Source organism: Otolemur garnettii, unplaced genomic scaffold, assembly GCF_000181295.1.
Source record: "Otolemur garnettii isolate 467f Iridium unplaced genomic scaffold, OtoGar3 scaffold00019, whole genome shotgun sequence".
NCBI classification, from domain to species: domain Eukaryota; kingdom Metazoa; phylum Chordata; class Mammalia; order Primates; family Galagidae; genus Otolemur; species Otolemur garnettii.
The window spans coordinates 27,448,878-27,455,602 of record NW_003852414.1 but is presented as its reverse complement, the minus strand read 5'-3'; the positions used below and the strand labels follow the sequence as shown (position 1 = coordinate 27,455,602).

Here is a 6,725-nt window from a genome sequence, read left to right as displayed (position 1 = left end):
ACTCCCCAGACTCGGGTGCTTGTTGCACTGCAGACTCTGGCCTAATAAGTGGGTGGAAGGTGGTGACCACAAGGCAGAGTTGGGCTCTGAGAGGGGCGTCCTGTAGGGGGCCGGGGGCTGGGGGCTGGGACCAGACACTCTCTGCAGCTGAGAACAGGGCAGTGAACCTGCCCAGCTGGCAGCAGGGATGGCGCCATCAGACCTCAGATGAGCTGTGTGGTTGCCTCTCTTCAGACCTCCTGGGGGCACAGCTGGTGGTGGTGACTCCCCAGGCCTGTGTCAGAGGCAGGAGAAATGAGTCACCCCCTCCTACTGGGTGAGGAGGAACGTACCCAGATGCCTGTGTTACTCAGTGACTCAGAGCTGGAAATGCCATTTTTAGAAGCTGCACTGAGGATCATCGTCAGGGAAGCAGAATTTCTCACACTGAACAAGATTTACAGAAGCCTCATCTCCAGCAGGGAGGAACTGGAGGGTGGGGCCCTGAGCCGGCAGCAAAGGACCGCAACGTTCAGGCTGCCCCAGAGCTGCAGACCCTGGATCAAAGGGCACCAGGGCAGAAGCCACAGCACAACCTTGTCCTGCAGAACTCTGACCATGGGGCAGGGCAGCATCAGCAACCCAGGCCTGGGCCTGGACACATCTCTCCTCCAGCCACATCAGGATCCCTAATCCACCTTCACCCAGGTGTGACCTTCAAGTATGAGGCCAGCCCTCATACCCTGAGCCTGCCACCGGGGGAGGGGGGACCCACACACTTGTGCTGGCATTGGTCGAAGCTGGTCTGGCTGGAGGACAGCTTCCCTGCGTAGCCCTCAGCCCCTGAACCAGCAGGGAGGGGCCCCATGCTAACGCCCAGACCAGCACCAGCAGAGACAGCACAGCTGGAGGCCACACCTGTCCATTCCCAGGCTGGGGCTTCTTGGACATGCTGATCCAGCCCCACTTGGACTGACAGGTTAGAGTCCTGGGAGTGGGCAGAGCACCCATGGCCTCCAGGTGGGCCCAGGGGAGCTGGAGCCACAAGAGGCCTGGTGTCAGGACACACTGGTGAGAACCCATCCAAGTGCAGGTGCAGAAGGCACAGAGGCTCCCAGCCAGCCTCATGTGTGCATGTGTGAGCACGTGTGCAGGCCCATGTACACACACGGACACGTGAGCACACATGTCTACATGTGCCTGTGTGCATGTCCATGCGAGTGTGTGTCTGTATGTGCACATGTGAGCGTGTCTATGTGCGTGCACATGTGAGTTTGTGTCTATACATGCACTCATGTGAGTATATGTATCTCTGTGCAGGTGTGTGCCTGTGTTAGCAGGTCTGTGTGCAGACATATGAGTATGTGTGGGGGGTCTGTGTGTGTGCCTGTGTGTGCACATGTGCAAGCCTGTGTGTGCAAAAGCATGCATGTCTGTACATGTCTGTGCAGGCATTTCACTGTTTTGAATAGACCTGGTGGCATCACACCTACTCACAGTGGACAATATGTTAGCAAAAAAGCCAAACCATCATTTCCACAGTGATGGTTTTCTTTCTTTTTTTTTTTTTTTTTTTTTTTTTTGAGACAGAGCCTCAAGCTGTCCCCCTGGACAGAGTGCTGTGGCATTACAGCTCACAGCAACCTCCAACTCCTGGGCTCAAGCGAGTCTCCTGCCTCCGCCTCCCAAGTAGCTGGGACCACAGGCGCCCGCCACAACGCCCAGCTATTTTTTGGTTGCAGCCGTCATTGTTGTTTGGCGGGTCCGGGCTGGGGATTCGAACCCGCCACCTTAGGTGTACGTGGCTGGCGCCTTAGCCGGTTGAGCTATAGGCACCGAGCCAGTGATGGTCTTCAAAGTGAGTTGTTCATCAGATATCTTGGTGTAGGCCCCCAGGCCAGACGTTGTCCCATCCTGCCCCCAGGGCCAGGCAGCTGGGGCTCCCTCCTTTCCCAGGGAACCCCATTTGTGGGTGTGCTTTCTCCTGCCCCCTGAGGCTTCACCAGTAACTGGATCCAACGGCCCTTCTTCTCTTGGTTATGGGCAGTGGGCTGCAGGTGCCAGTCAGCAAGTGGACTGGCTGTTGGGAGGTCACAGACTTCCCCAGTATGGTCAGCATGAGCTGGGGTGGGGCAGGGCCTGGGAGGAGTGTGGCTGTAGCCCATAGGGCTTGGCCAAGCATAAACAAAAATAAGGAAGTTTCTCAAAATACTTGAGATTAATTTGAAGATGTTTAAACAGCTCTTGGGGTTTCTTTGCATGTTCGTTGTTGAAGACAGCTACGTGAAAAGACAGGGCTCTAAGTCAGGCCAGAGCTGCTGACTTTTGGAGTATCCAACACTTCAGAGAAATACAGACTGGGCGACCCCACTGGGAGCCAGCAAGAAACGGGGTGACCTGCCACAGGTGCTTGAGCCTGCTGCTCCTCCAGTCTCTACTGATCTCCGAAGCCACATTCCCTAGAGAATGTTGGTCTAGTGGAAAGTGGTGCTGCCATGAGACTGAGACCCAACCTTGGCCCTTGGCTGCCCATCAGAACAGTGAGGCCCCTTCGGCCTGGGCAGAGTGGGGTGAGCCGGCTGAGCAGTGGCAGCACTTGCTACATTAGTCCCGCAGGGTTCCTGCTCCAGGGGCAGCCTTGACCCTCGATATTTTACACAAAGGAGGGAGAACTGCATCCACATCTCTCAAGACAAGTTCACAAGGATGAGAGGCAGAAGGTCCCTGTACTGAGTAAGAGCCAGGCTTGGAACCAGCTCTGATGGATGAAGGAGAATAAGTTCAATATACAGTAACCAATTGTGAGCTGGGCACGGTGGTTCACACCTATAATCCCAGCACGCTGGGAGGCTGAGGCAGAAAGATCCCTTGAGCTCAGGGGTTTGAGACCAATCTGAGCAAGCGTGAGACCCATCTTTACTAAAAACAGAAAAACTAGCCAGGCACTATGGTGGATGTCTGTTGTCCTGGCTACTTAGGAGGCTGAGGTAAGAGGAATGATTGAGCCAGGAGTTAGAGGTTGCTGTGAGCTGTGATGTCACAGCACTCTACCCAGGCTAACAGAGTGAGACTCTGTCTCAAAAAAAAAGAAACTAATTGTGTTTCCAAATGTTGGTAATGAGCGAGAAATTGAAAAAAAAAGCCATATACAATAATATCTCTTTGGATAATTTTTCTTTTCTTTGGAAACAGAGTCTCACTTTGTCATCCTGGGGTGAGTGCCATAGTGTCATAGCTCACAACAACCTCAAACTCAAGCGATCCTCTTGCCTCAGCTTCCTGAGTAGCTGGGACTTAAAGGCGCCACAACGCCCAGCTATCTTTGGATAAATTTAACAAAAGATGTGCCAGACCTGAGCACGACTACAAAACAGTGCCAAGTGACATTTAGTCACCAGAGTGTTGCCAAGATGCACCCCACCCCCCATGCAGACCTGCAGGCTCCATCTATCCCAGTCAAAATGCCAGTGGGCTTTGTTGTGGAAATGATACGCTGGCTCTAACATTTACATGGGAACACAAAAACCTAGAATAGCTAAAATTTCCTTGAAAATTAAGAGCAAAGCAGGAGAAACATGGAAAACCAGCCACCATGAGCAGGACAGGGTCAGACAGGTCTGCAGACCGTGGGGCTCAGGGTGCAAGAGGCAGGTGCCCCTCTCCCCAAAGCAGAGGGGCGGAGTGGCCCTAGGTCCACTTGTCGACAAGTGGTACTGGGTCCCTCCCCATATCAAACAGCCATTTGAGAAAAAAGGTTGAAAATGGATCATGGGGCTCGGCGCCTGTGGCTCAACCGGCTAAGGTGTCAGCCATGTACACCTAAGGTGGCGGGTTCGAATCCCCAGCCCCGGACCCGCCAAACAATGACACGGCTGCAACCAAAAAAGAGCCGGGCGTTGTGGCGGGCGCCTGTAGTCCCAGCTACTTGGGAGGCGGAGGCAGGAGACTCGCTTGAGCCCAGGAGTTGGAGGTTGCTGTGAGCTGTAATGCCATGGCACTCTACCCAGGGGGACAGCTTGAGGCTCTGTCTCAAAAAAAAAAAGAAAGAAAAAAGAAAATGGATCATGGGCCTAACTAAATGAATCTGCTAACTATAAAATGGAAGAACAGAAGTTAACCTTGGCCAGACGTTCTTCGCTGAGAGTCGCTGTGGTTTCCTGCTTGGATGGAACCCGGCTCCTGTCCTCCATCACGGCCAGCCACTCATAGCCAGCCTTCCGACACCTCCTCACCACGCCCTTGGACCGTTCCAAGGCTCCTGCTGCCCCTCCAGTGCCACACAGCCACTGCCATGATGACGGTGTCCCCCTCGCAGGTGTGCCAGAACTACCACCAGGACTTGGAGGCCACCATCAACCTCCAGATCAACCTGGAGCTCCACAACTCTTATGTCTACCTGTCCATGTGTTACTACTTTGACCACGATGATGTGGCTTTGCAGAATTTTGCCAAATACTTTCTTCACCAATCTCACGAGGAAAGGGAACATGCTGAGAAACTGATGAAGCTGCAGAATCAATGAGGTAGCCGAATCCTCCTTCAGGATATCAAGAAACCAGACTGTGATGACTGGGAGAGCGGGCTGAATGCGATGGAGTGTGCGTTACACTTGGAAAAAAGTGTGAATCAGTCACTACTGTAACTGCACAAACTGGCCACTGACAAAAATGACCCCCACTTGTGTGACTTCATTCAGACACGTTCCCTGAATGAGCAGGTGAAATCCACCAAAGAACTGGGTGACCACGTAACCAATCTGCGCAAGATGGGAGCCCCTGAATCTGGCATGGCGAGTATCCGTTTGACAAGCACACCCTGGGAGACAGTGATAATGAGAGCTAAGCCTTAGGCTAACTTCCCCATAGTCACGGGGTGACTCTGTGATCACCAAGGCAGTGCATGCATGTGGGGTTTCCTTTACCTTTTCTATAAGTTGTACCAAAACATCACTTAAGTTCTTTCATTTGTGCCATTCCTTCAAATAAAGAAATTTGGTAACCCCCCCCCCCAAAAAAAAGAAATTAACTTTAGTGATTTTGGTTTGGCAACGCATTCGGCATCAGAATTAAGAACTTTTGCTCTAAAAAGAGCTGCAGAAATGAGAAGTTGGGTGACAGCGGAGGGCTGCACTTATAGGACCCACACTCATTGGGGGCAAATTGCACTGGGGTGGCTGAGGTCCACCTGCCCCAGGACCAGGCTGGGTTGGGCCTCTAGGAGCACCGGGTACTGCCAGACCATGTTCTATCTGCAGGCCGGACACCACCTGGGCAGTGGAAGAGAGGCAGAACCCAGAGCTGCAGGGGCCTCACCAGGCCTCCTCCTGTCACAGGTAGTAACAACAGTGACCCTTCCATGGAAAATGGTGGAGCCCCAGGGAGTTGGGGCAGCATGAGGAGCTGGGTCATTCAGGAGCCCACACAGCAGCTGGCGGTGCCAGGACTTGACACCAACAGGGCAGCCTCAAGGCAGCCACATGGGGGACCCAACACAAACCTCCGCACTTCTAAGACAATGGAAATCAGCCATGTCCTCTGACCACACTGGAGCAACCAGAAACAGCAAGACTAGAAAGTTGGCAACACTCGGAGACTCAATAACACATCACCCTCAACAGCCCACGTCAAAGTCTCAGAGGAGATTTTAAAAACACACAGATCAGCTTGGCACCTGTGGCTCAAGCAGCTAAGGCGCCAGCCACATACACCTAAGGTGGCGGGTTTGAACGATGGCTGTAACCAAAAAATAGCCAGGCGTTGTGGTGGGTGCCTGTGGTCCCAGCTACATGGGAGGCAGAGGCAGGAGACTCGCTTCAGCCCAGGAGTTGGAGGTTGCTGTGAGCTGTGATGCCACAGTACTCTACCCAGGGGACAGCTTGAGGCTCTGTCTCAAAAAAAAAACAAAAACAAACACACACACAGATCTAGAAGGCAGCTGAGAGGTGCTGAGGGGGAAATCTACAGCACTAAACACTAACATCAGGAAAGGTCTCAAAGCAATCAGCCCTGAGTTCTTTTCCTGAGAAGCTGAGAAAAGAGAGCAAAATAATCCACAGAAGCAGCAAAGAAAAGGAGGGGACGAAGGCCTGCGACTTGCAGCTGTGACCGTCTTGGGGATCAGGCCTGATGAGTCTAGGGGGTGGGCCACCTGCTTTTTCTCTGGCCACCCCTTTGCTCTAACTACAAATTGTTTCTCCCTGTGCCCAGGTGAGTGTCAGCTTTCAAAGCCCGCCAGCATACCAGGGTGCACCTCTGCAGAGCCCATACTGGGCAGCAGCCCAGTCCCCCAATCACAGCAGGAGTGGCCAACAGAGATATCCCTCCCAGAAGGCAGGGCTGCATGTGGAAACCCATTCTGATAGTTTCTCTCAGTGGCTGTGGTGGTGCCGGGAGTCCCAGCCGCAGAGCAGGCCCCTTGGGAAGGGCACCTGCGTCACCACCACCACCACGCCGGCCACCGGTCTCTGAGACCTTTCCTGTTCTCACTGACTAGACTATGGTCATGTGCCTGCACTTTCACCAGACTCCCGTCTGGTGAGAGTGTGCGGCCAGCCCCACCATGGACATCCTGGGACAGTGACTGTCCAGGGGCCTCAGTGGTCAGCTAGAAACATTTGTGCATTCTGGGTCAGAAAAACCACCAAGGTTAGGCGGAGTGGGGGAGGGCAGGGGCTCCCAGGGTGACAGCTCTCACTCGAGGTCCCCACAAGCCACAGCTGCAGCCTGTCTTCTGCCCACCTCCACTCC

General features: G+C 53.7%; 1 pseudogene; it reads left to right on the top strand.

Moving 5' to 3' along the window:
* The first annotated feature begins 4,255 nt into the window (after nucleotides 1-4,255).
* LOC100942997 lies at nucleotides 4,256-4,939 on the top strand (annotated as a pseudogene).
* The last annotated feature ends 1,786 nt before the right edge of the window (nucleotides 4,940-6,725 follow it).